We start from the raw sequence: 12874 nt of genomic DNA, 5'->3' as shown, positions 1-12874 counted from the left end.
TGCGGAAGAAAAGGCAAGCAGAAATTAAAGAGATATTTGATGTCGATGATTCTGGTGCTTTAGTGCTTCACTGGGATGGCAAGCTAGTTTCGGCTACAAGTAATATAGGGAAAGTTGACAGACTTGCGATATTTGTAACTTTTAACAGCAAAGAACAATTATTAGGCATCCCAGAAATGTCATCATCTACAGGAGAAGCACAAGCCACAGCTGTTTACGAAGCGGTGGAGAAATGGGACATAGAGCACAAAATACAGGCGTTGTGCTTCAATACAACTGCAAGCAACACCGGCAGAATAAAAGGCGCGTGTGCAAACCTTGAGAAGAAATTTGATCGTGATTTGCTCTACCTACCGTGTCGACATCACATATTTGAATTAGTTCTTCAAAGTAGCTTTCACGCAGTAATGTATGGTGCTACAGTTGCCAGTACAAGTTCTGGGCCTGATATGCTTTTGTTTAAGAAATCTGGGCAATCCTGGTCGTCAATAGATAAAAGCAATTACCGAACTGGGGTAGATGATGTCCCGGAAGATGTCCTATCAATATGTTGGAATTCATACAAAAACAGATACATCAGAAACATCTTAGAGATGACTTTCGCGAATTATTAGACTTGGCCATGATCTTCCTAAGTGACACCCCTCCACAAGGAGTTTCATTTCGCATTCCTAGAGGTGTGAGTCATGCTCGGTGGATGGCAAAGGCTATATATGCGTTGAAGATATATTTATTCCAAGACCAATTTGAACTGACGAGAAAAGAAAAGAATTCACTCAGGAGACTATGCATTTTCCTTGTCCGAATCTATTTTCAAGCATGGTTCCTTGCACCATTGGCTGTGAAAGCTCCGTATCAAGATTACCAGTTTTTACAGAAATTAATCGAATACAGGGAAGTAGATCCAGATATTAGCAATTGCACTGTGTAAAAATTTGCTAAGCACTTACGGTATCTGTCACCAAGAACTGCGGCATTTGCATTCTTTGATGATCAAGTGCCACAACATGCGAAATAAAAAGATGATTCTTAATATAAAAGGGAGTACAGAAGAATGTCATGCACAAAACCAAATAAAGCGATACTCTATAAATAGTGCAGAACGCAACAGCTTCAGAGAAAAAGAATTCTCAGACCTCGTTTCCGCAGATTCGAAGACATGTTTTTCAAGATTTTCGATAACTACACATTTTCTGCAACCATACCCATCTACTTGGAAAGAAGATGTGAACTTTCAACGTCGGTTGAATATATTGAAAAACATTGAGGTGGTGAATGATGTTGTAGAGAGAGGTTGAAACTGATACAAGAATACGAGTACATTTTAACAGACGAAAAAGAGAAACAATACATATTGCAGATAGTTAGTGAACACAGAATAAAATATCGAGATGCTACAAAAATTGGCTTAATGATGCAGTAGAATTTGGCTACTTATCCACAGTCTTCAGCTTTCTTCTATTATAATTTTAAACATTCACATATTATTTATGTAATTTCATTTCATATAAATAATTTCAATATAGGCTGGTGTGTATTTCGACGAAATATAATTATATAACAACATATAATTATTTCCTTGTTACATGTAGGTAATAGTTTATTAATATTTCAGTAACCTATAAAGAAAAAACAATATTAAAAGATAATAAACTATTATTTCAAAGCTAAAAAGAATTAAATGACCAGAGATAAGTTGAAAATATAGGAAGATATGTTTTTATAATGAAAGGTTACCTAGAAACGATGTCACAAAACATCATTTCCATTTAAAATTTTGGGTCCGAATACAAAATTGCGGACTTCAAAATGGTCGCCATCATGCTATTTCTCAGGGTCAGATGTGGATTACTTCCAATCCCTGTATCCAAGATCTGGTCCCTTTCCCTTCAGCCTCTTTAAAGTAAGAAGGGTTTATTCCAGACGTTTCCTATATATTAACATTATATATGCATTCATACTTTAGGTCGCTTGGGGGTCGGTTAAAAATTCTACGATTGAGCCCATTTTTTTCATGGATAAATTTGGTCTGACATGGAACCAATTTAGGGGTTGGGGGCAAAGAAATTCGGAAAAAATCGCCATATAATTAAGGACCACCCTAACGTATAGTTTAACATTTGTTACTGTAAACCATTCAACAAGAACATAACAAAATATGTCAGTATATCTAAATTATCTCTGAACATAAGCTTATTAAACGCAACTGTATTTCCTGACTTAACGCCTTTGCTTATGTTTAAAAATCGTTTCATAACTACTGAAAACTGTTTTATCCTTAGTAGCTATATTCTTAAATTAAGATGAAAAAGTGGGAAAATAAACCAGACTTATATCAGTAGTATATCGTGCAACACCTATAGATTAAACTAATAATTATTTTCTGACCTTCATATGAAGATGTAATCATGGAAAACTGACATTGAACACGAGCAAACAAATGTTTATCTACAATGCAAAATCAACAAAATATTTATTTTTAGCTAAAAGAAATACAAGGGGAAATTACTAATATGTTGAAGTTCATCAACATCGAGGTTATATGACAAGTGCACTGTAGTTACAGTAGAACGTCCGCACCACAACATTTCGATGAGTACTCTTCCAGGGGAATAGAACCCTAGACCATGTACATGAAAAGCGCGTAAGCTAGGAACTAGATCAGAAGGGAGAGTTAAAATAATTGAAAAAATCAATATAACAAGACATATACCGATACTTAATTAAAGTTAACTACATAATAATTAATGTATAATAGTCAAATATATCGATATTGAGGAAATAATTCACTCTTAACATACTGCGGATGAACAATTCATTATAAATATTCTCTAAATAATCACCATAAAAGGATAAATGTTCACAGAATCTCAAATAACATCAAATTAATGAGAGAAAAATATTTTTCTGTCCCTTCATGGTCGATACCTGCCTAATGCACTTTATTGCTGTGCTTGTTTAATCCCTAGTACGGGTAGATGATCGCGGATTTCTATCCTACTCCAACACGTCTTATATATAGCTTTGATGCTGAAAACCAACGTTAAAGAGCAATCAAACTACAGACGAACTTATTTTTCACTTTCGTTTATAGACAGGGTGGTCGTTACTTTTTGATCTCAGAGTTTCATTGAGTCTCATCCCAAAGTTAGTTCAATTTTATACCACAGTAACCCATGAGAAAAATATGTTCAATTGAATAACATCAAATGGTGTCCCAAGTTTCGAATGCATTTACAGTATACAATATGAGCAAAAGTATATTTTAAGATTGTTATATTTTAAGGACTATTGTTAGTTAATAAACAGGTATTATGAAGGAAATACCTATAAAATAATTAACGGTAAGTTGGAAGTAACGTCAGATGTAAGCTCTTGATAAAATGATCTACCCCAAAACGATATGTCACATAACTCACTTACTAGTAGAAATGCTGACCCTGAATGCAAGACGGCGGACTTTAAAATTTCCTCAATGTGACACAGCTCGGTAGCCAGCCCAAAAATGTAGGGGGGCGGTAGAAGTTAAGGGGGCCCCATCCAATCTTATTATAGTTCATTTGCAAGCCTATTGTGAAACTTTTAGGGGAGGCCGTAAAAATTTTGGGCGCCGGGCTCCCCCTAAAACCCCTTGGGTGCGGGCCTGATATGATATTATTTCTGTGGTTCTACCTTTATAATTCCTATCCAAGATGTAGTGTCACATACTCTAGCCATTCTAAAGAAAGAAGGCATATTTGAGTCATATTATAGTATACTGTAAATGTATTCAAAACTTGAGATAGCTGGGTGCACCATTCAATACAGATATTTATATGTGATCAGAGAGAGGAAAAAGTACTATCATGAGAATTTGCACATAAAAGAGAAAAGCAGGTACTATCATGAAAAACGAAAAATGATTCCAGATACTGTAACTAATAGAAACAAGATAAAACGAACAGGATTAAAAGAGGTAGTGGATCTCTTTGCTTGGTATATAATTTTACATGGTAGTCTCCTTCAATGGCCTGATGCATATTTTCAAATTGCTAAACAATATAAATCATTTTTCGGAAAACAACATTTCATCATTAAAGAATAGAATTCAATACAATACAACGACAGAAAGAAACAACTTCAATGTTAATTTTTCACTACGAGGACTTCATTTCTTCAACCAATGGAAAAAGAAAATGTACTCAATATCTTAATCTGTATGAGAAATCAGAGAGTCTCAAGATGAAAATTACTCTGATTATCATATAGATCTTTTATTTTAATTTTTACTTATTTTGTTTTCTTTTAATTTCAAAAGCGGAAAAGTATAATTTCTTTTAAGATTTTTTACAGTCTTACTCACTTAATCTCCGCTGAAAGAACTGCTCCGTAGTTTTCTTCATCACAAGGTGGATAGCAATTACATCTTGACGGTACGTAACTTTCAGCAGAAAATATAGGCGACTCTGTAAAATAATTTTAAAAGAATATAGTGATAAGATTATTCATTACATTGATTCATTATTTAATTCATTAGGCTATGACACAACTATAGTTTATTCAATTCATATAAATGATTTAATCAATCCTGTTGGGTGGTAGTCCAAGACAACTATTTAGGGGATAATTTATGTACTGGCAAATGCTTACTGCATTTATGTATTGAAACGTAATATTTGCTATTTTCTGTATAAACGTTTAGCAAAGCATGCTATCTATCATACTGTAATCGTTGTGACCTTGTTTTTAAAATTAATAATGGCAATATATGTTTTAGTAAATCTTTCAAATAATTCAAGATCTTATGGAGAATCATGTTACATTTTATTTTTAGATGTCTTGATAATGATAACATCAAAAACCGTTAAACTTCATTTTCTTAATCCCCTGTCACACTTTGTACATATCATTCTAATTTAAAAGAGATTATAAAGTGTAAGCTAACAAAAGTATACGAACGTTCGGCATCGAAGATCAACAAGGTAATGTAACTACTGACCATCAAAGAATCCTTAGAATTTGGGAGGAATACATAAAAGATCTGTATGATCAGCAGAACCATCCCAAAGATATTGCGACCGAAGAATAGGAAGAGGTGGATGATGATGAAAAAGGAGCCAGTATATTGAAAAGTGAACTAGTACAAGCAATCAAAAGCATGCGAAGGAGAAAGGCCACTGGAGAAGACGACATACCAGTAGATTTGGTCACGGGATAAGGAGACAACGCAATGAAAGTACTGATTTCACTCATTAACAAGATCTACCTGAGTGGAGAATGGCCAAAGGATTCTCTTGATGTTACTATGATTGCATTGCCCTAGAAAAAACAAGCAAAGAAGTGCAGCGATCACAGAACCATTAGCCTGATTTCCCATGCTGGAAAGAGCATTGCACGCATACTGAATAGGCGGTTGGAAAGTAAGATAGATGAGCGGTTAGAAGATCAATTTGGATTTCGGAAAGGGAATGGCACTAGAGATGCTATGGGATTGGTGAGAATTATATCAGAAAGAATTCTTGATGTAAAGGAAGAGTTGTGTTTGTGCTTCATCGACTGGCGAAAAGGTTTCGACCGAGTCAATTGGACGAAACTTCTGAAAATACTTAGAGATATCGGAGTCAACTGGAGAGATCGACGACTCATTCAAAACCTGTACACAAGACAATGAGTGAAGCTGCGCTTGAATGAAGGAGAAACCAATAGTGTGGAAATTGGAACAGGAGTCAAACAAGGATGTAGTTTGTCGTCCCAATTATTCTACATTTATAGTGAATGTTTAATGAAGGAAGCATTAATGGGAATTGAAGATTTCAAGATTGGAGGGCAGATCATTAACAAGACCAGGTATGCAGATGATACGGTTATAATAGTTAAAACCGAAGAACGACTACAGGAGATGATTGACAAAATGGTTGACACTGCAAAACTCAATGGAATGGAAATTAACATCGAAAAGTCGAACGTCATGACAATATCCCGTGGAAGCACGCCCTTACGGATCAGAGAAGAACAAACAGAACTTGAAGAGGTCAATAATTTGAAGTATCTGGGAAGTAATTTGACGAGAGACGCTTACTGCACCAAAGAGATCACATCAAGAATTCCCATAGCTAAAGAAGCATTCAGCAAGAAAATATCACTCTTAACTAGCAGACTCAATATTGGACTTAAGAAGAAGTTCGTCAAGTGCTATGTGTGGAGCATTGGACTGTATGGTTCAGAGACTTCGACATTACGGAAGTTAGAGAGGAAATATTTGGAAAGTTTCGAAATGTGGTGTTGGAGGAAGATGGAGAAGATAAAATGGACAGACAGAGCAACAAACGAAGATGTCTTAAAACGGGTAGAAGGAAAGAGGACACTTCTAGCCACCATCCTTCGTAGAAAGGCCAACTGGATTGGACACATCTTGCGAAAAAAATGTCTTCTTCACACCGCCATAGAAGGAAGGATGGAAGAGAAGCTAGGAATAGGAAGAAGAAGAACACAGCTGATCGATGATTAGAAAGATAGGAGAAAATATTGGGAGTTAAAAGAGGAAGCTGAAGATGGACAAAAGTGGAAGTAGTATTTTCAGGCCCAACCTAAAATTGAAAAGAAAATCCTCATTACTACCAGGACCTACCGAAAGGCAGATTACTCAATAATAATAATATAAAATGTACAGGGTGGCCCAAAAGTAGGTATACAACCCTGAATTGATTAAGTATGACAGGTTTACTAAGATAATGAGGTTATTTTCTACGGTTTATTCCGACTTTAGCGTATAAGTGAAAAGAAATTAAAAACAAATAACACACTAGGCTCACTAAAAGCTGTATGGACAACAATAAGTAAATTATATGAAAGTCGGTCAGTATGTGAATGTATACCTAGTTTTGGGCCACCCTGTATATTGAACTTGAAATTAACTCTTTCCCACCAGTACAAGTTCTAAATCAAGTAACAAAAGAATATTTTGAATTCGCCCCGATTAAAATAGTCGAAAGATTCACTTTCTAATTTCACATCGGAGGCAAACAAAAATTTCGAAGCTTAAAATTTAGGGAAAACATACTCTTCTTTCAAAAAGAGTATTACCCATATAATTGATTACGATTGCCTATAATTAAATAGTCAGTCGCCAGTGGAAATATTCATGGATTTGTTGTAGGTATGTTATTGTAAGATACAGTTTAATGATATATTTAACCCTTTTAGGATTTTAGTAACTTTTGATATCATGACGTAGTATCGTCTTTGACCGTTCATTTAGGTTCTATAACAGGTATTTAGGCCGGATTTTGTTGTTGGTCAAGTCAAGCATGAACCAAAGAATACCTCAGAGGCGTTTTGGAACCGGATGGTCAACTTGGCAGCGCCAAATGGGGGCGGAGAAGCGTGACTTTTTTTTCTTTCTTAAGGCAAAATTCAAACATTCTTCACGCATTTAGTTTACAAGATGAAACTCTGCATACGGATTGTGTGTACCTTTGTGTATTTCTCAATTTTTTCTGCGACCCTTACGGGAAATCGGAACCGGGCCCAAGGGGCACAAGTGTACCGAGGGGGAAATTTTCAGAAAAAATCAGGTTTTCTCCTATTTTTCCGATTCAGGTGTATGATATGGGTATGTGAGTGATGCTGCTGGAAAGGACTCCTTATACTGAGGAAAATGACGTTTGAGCCATCTCTCTAGGCCAAATAGTAATGACGCAGTAATTTTTTACAATATGTATATACATATAGATAGATAGATAGATAGATAGATAGATAGATAGATAGATAGATAGACACACACACACAGAGAGAGAGAGAGAGAGAGAGAGAGAGAGAGGTCTAAATTAAGACTTTCAACAATTGAAATGCTCAATTTCAAAAGAGCCTATGTCAAAAAAGTAAGTTTTTTAGAACACGAATATTTTGTGTGTCTTTCCATCATTCTATTTTTGTAAAAGAAAAGTAATCTACATCAAACAAACTTATGACTGCCTACTTTTTTATAAAATAACTGTGAAATAATCATCTACAGCAAGAGTTTTATGTGTTTTCAGAAATGAGTCAGAAATTAACTTCAGAGAATACCGCTTCAGAGAACTTAATAAAACCTTATTTCAAAATTGACAAAAATTCAGTTAGGCTCTTTTGGAATCCACCCCTTCAATTTTTCCGCCCTTTGTTTTCAAGATAGATTGGAAATTTGCACACGTTTTATGTACATAACAACGTATTTTTTTAAAAATAAATTTCAGATCTCTACCTGAAGCTATGACCTGGCCAGAGTTGCAAAGTGTTTTGACGAGAAATTTGAAAAAATGTAAATGAAAAATGTGTCATCTGAAGTTTGTCACTTTATAACTACAATATCAACGATTCGCCGGAAATAAAGCTTCTATAGCCGTAAGAATCCGACATTAAGGGGTTGACACTATTTCATTGTCTTGGGTGTAACATCTTTGTTTGGGAAACACTCTTGTAAGAGTGAACGATCTTTGTGTCCGTAACAAAAATCACACGGCAATAAGCACTGCTCATCGCTGATATGGTCATCAAGGATAGCTGTTTAAAAACGTTTCATATGTACTTTCGACATTTTGCCACTCTTACTTGCCTCTACGTAAATGTTACGAGGACATGTTTCTTGAAGTTTCTTGGAAATATATGGGCCAAATCTGCCTTGTGTTTCTTGAAAACATATGTAGATCTTCTAGGTTAATATGCCACCCATTGAGATAGCCAGATCAACTGCATAACTGTGGGTAGAGCTATGAACAGACTGCGGCATGCCACGAGTGTGCTTTTCTCCTCTGTTAGATAGTATAGACGATGAAGACACCTCATAATAAAACTAGCTTTGGTCACTGTTCCACACATTGTCCTTCACCAAAGTCTCTTCGGCAATAAAGTTATTTACGTGTTCAACAACCTCTCGTGTATTCTGGCGAATACTCTGGCACCAGTCATATCTTTACGTATGGCGAACATGGTAATGTGTTGCGCAGTTATTGGGCAGTTGTTGCGCAGACTTAAGTTTGTCAATGAACTTAATAAACGTTTTGAAATTGTGAAGTCCAACAAGTCTCGCTGCTTCCTGGGCACACATTTGTATATCCCAGTAGTGGACGGATGAACCACATCAACTTGCCCTGTCAAACTGTCATTACGTACTGTTATATACGTTTTGACTCTATGTTGTCCTTTAAGAGCTCACCTTATTGTTTTTTACTGATGTAATTCAAACGTATTTAGCAATTGGTTTTAGTTTTAATACACTTATATCATCTTTGCATTTATTGTATGAGTTGAGCCCATGGTAATAGTAGTCATCATAAATCTCCAATGTAGCATCAGGTATACATTCAATAACACTAGACCTCCACACTTTGACAGTAGTGATTGTTCATAACTTACTTTCATTCTTACTGATCTGTTTCTATTGTTGTGAGGTGCATGTCCTATACTTATCGACTGGCCGACTTTGAGTACGAGCTATTTCTCAGGATTAAAAGGGGCTCCTCGGCGATTCTTCTTCATCATCAACATCCCTTCCCGTATTTCTGTGTCCTCACCATTGTATTTCTCCATTATTATTTCATATAACACACTCGTGAACTGTGCATCTTCCACACCGAGACACTTTCCACATATTATAAGTCGTAACTTTGATTCTAGTATTTTTACAACGTTCGTGGGATTAATGCATCCCATTGTGGCACTCTATACTGTTATCACTAATGCACACAAGCACACTCTACAAGGAAGAAGTTTTTCATCTGCTAGCCACCACGCACACTTCTCGTGTTTTATGCTGGAATTTCCAAATATCACTTCCAAATGGTGCATATCACCAGATGCAGCTATTACATGGACATGACTAACGTAACTCTTTGTTTCTGTACCGGTTGGTTCAATCCGGCTTATCTTGTATGACTGAAATATCTTTTGTTTTTATTTTTGCTTCTTACATCTATAACTTAATGTATTACCTCTTTTATATTTTATGAATGTCCCTGGTGGATTAGTGATTACACTCGTCGCCCAGTAATCAAGGAGTCCTGGGTTCGATTCCCCTTGGGGGCACAAGTAGTTCAGATCCCACTTTAAACTGAAGGTCTCTTCCTGGGATGTCACCTTCATCCCATGGAAAGCAGTGGCAAACCACCATGATTCACCTTGACCAGGAACCTTCAAGTCAAAGTCCTGCCTTCGGACAGAATACTACATCATCATTGTACTCTCTGAAGTAGCAACACTGTTTTATAAGATGACAAGGCTTTACTCCCGATTAATGTGTCGAGTTCTTTATGTTATTACAATACATCGCATTATTTTGGCAATTTCTTCCATTACTATTTTCACATAACAATAAATTACATAACATTTTCAGTGATTTGGTAACACTGTGATTAACGTAAGGCATTCAGAAGAGTTTCTTCATGTTGTAGACTCAATCGTTAATCATTTATTACATTGACCATTTCAATTTTATCGTTTCTCCTCTAGAAAATTTGCCTATACTCCATGAAGTTGTGCCATTACTGTTTGACTAATTCATTTTGCATGGAAACGACTATCATTGCTGGATTTATATTACTGCAGAACCTATCATCCGGTTTCTCATGTTCAAGTTCGCGAGTGTCCCTTATTAGTGTGCTAATTAACTAACTTACGTCGATAGTGAAATTAGAAATTTGCATCATGTATCATGCTGGTGACGACTGGATCATAGAATGAACTTAGAATAGGGAAGTGTATGTACAATGCTTCTTTTAATTTTTGATTGTATCAATTATTCTTGCATATATTTTATTGGAAGTTATTCTCTAATTTGTTTTAGATACATAAAAATTTACAGATAACGACAAAATTCCGAATTACAGAGCATGTCTCTCTGTGCATATACTTACTTATCATTTCCTCAGCAATGCACACTAACCCTTCGGGGTTGCATTCATTATAATTTCCTGAAACAATTTAAGAGTGCATTCATTATGATAAATGTGAAATTACAATTAAAATCTTTATTTCACCACTCACATTGTTATATTTTGCAATTAAAGGCGTTTTCTGATGTCTATTTATCTAAATCACTTTACAGTTTGATTATAAACAATAACACATACACAGAGCGAACCACTTGTAGTGACTCCCGCCTTGGAAGCTCTAAACTAATTGGTAGAAAATAATGTCAATTTGTACCAACAAATAACAAAAAAGAATGCTTTTGAAATACCATGCCAAACCACTAGATTAACTGTGCTGCCAATCTAACAAAGTTTTGTATATTTTAATAGCACTACATAAGATTATTTCATCACTTAAATCTACATGCTGCAGGAAAACTTACAGTATCACATTGATTATTCAATATTACAAAGTAAAAGTAGTAAGTAATATTGAAAAAATGATACAGTAAAAAATTCAATTCAGCAACTAGAGCCTTTGCATCTGATCTGTGCCCCTTCTAGCGCTGCAGTCGATGTGTACTTTCTCGTACCTCCCTCAAAGGAGGAGGGAGAAGTTGTTGTGACCGAGATCTATCAATTGTTAGATGCGGAAACGTTGCCAAAATGAATTATTTCACGAACTTCGCTGTCCTCTATCTTGTTAGCCATTCTAAGTAGCCTACGATTTTCACTCGTCAAGACCAAACGATTGAATGACAAATTGCCAACGCTGCTGAGGTCATTCGCTTCTTTTCCGTAAGTAAAGGGAGAATTTCTTCCTTCAGAGAATAGCGGGGGCGGGGCAAGTATAGTTCGCATACTTTCCGAGGGCATAGATGAGATAGACAGGCTCTAATAATATCTAACAATAGTAAGCTTATTAAGTAAATGTAATTGTGAAGTTAAATATTACAAAATGAGATTATTATAAAAAAAATTATATGTTGTGCACTCATATAGGAACTATTTTGTGATTTAGCGTGTTTTTTCTTTCGACAATCTTGTCCCGTGTTTGACAGTTTCCCTCGTTGCCTTAGCTCTCTATAATTTCCTGTTTCCGGGGCCGCGGTGGCTCAGTGGTCAAGTTGCTCGGCAGACGCCGTGCTGTTCACACCGCTGTCTCTGTAGGTGTGCGAGTGGCAGTGTTGAGCGTTTTTTTTTTTCAACACACGCCGCATTGTCAAGTGGAGTATTTTCTACTATCAAGTACTTAGTGTTTGCTATTTGCTAATTTCATCATATAGTCTAGTGCGAAGTACTGTTTTCCAGTGAACCATGTCAGTTATTCGAGTGAATACTTTACGTTTATCATTTCAAGATGTAGTGAACAAGCCTAATACATTAGTGTTACATGAATGGATTCGTAATACTTTTCATTTGCTTCCAGATCAAGTTGTCAGTATTGAGTTCGATTACAGTCGCAAACAGTTATATCTAAAGTTAATATCGCAAGTGATTTGTGAACAAATTCTCTTTCGAGTGAATGGAAAGGTCACTTATTCAGATGAGCTTGGTACATACAATATTTTAATAGATTCCGCAAGTTCCAATGTAGTGACAGTTCGTTTACATTTGGTACCCACCGAATTAGAAGATCAACATATTTCCCGTGTCCTATCTCAGTATGGTGATATCAAATCCATTACAGATGAAATGTATTCTACTGGCCATATCTACGAAGTCCGAACAGGTAGAAAGATAATACGTATGTGTATTAAGCGCCCTATACCTTCTTATGTGACTATATGTGGTTTACGATTGTGGTTAACATATGGAGGCCAAGTTAAAACCTGCGCTATCTGTGACTCCCCGAATCATTTTTTGATGGAATGTGCGAAGCGCCGTCTCCCTCCAGCCGTATCGGCTTCCCTCACCAGTGCTCCAACATCCAGGTCACCCCCCATGCCCGGTTCTTTGAACAAAGTGGATACTTTACCGGATGTTCATTCATTTACCAGCTTTCCCGT

The sequence above is a fragment of the Thermobia domestica genome, chromosome 5, assembly GCF_964235325.1.
Source record: "Thermobia domestica chromosome 5, izTheDome1.hap1.1, whole genome shotgun sequence".
In the NCBI taxonomy this organism is placed as follows: Eukaryota; Metazoa; Arthropoda; class Insecta; order Zygentoma; family Lepismatidae; genus Thermobia; species Thermobia domestica.
The sequence above is the reverse complement of the archived record's forward strand: the minus strand, read 5'-3'. Positions refer to the sequence as shown.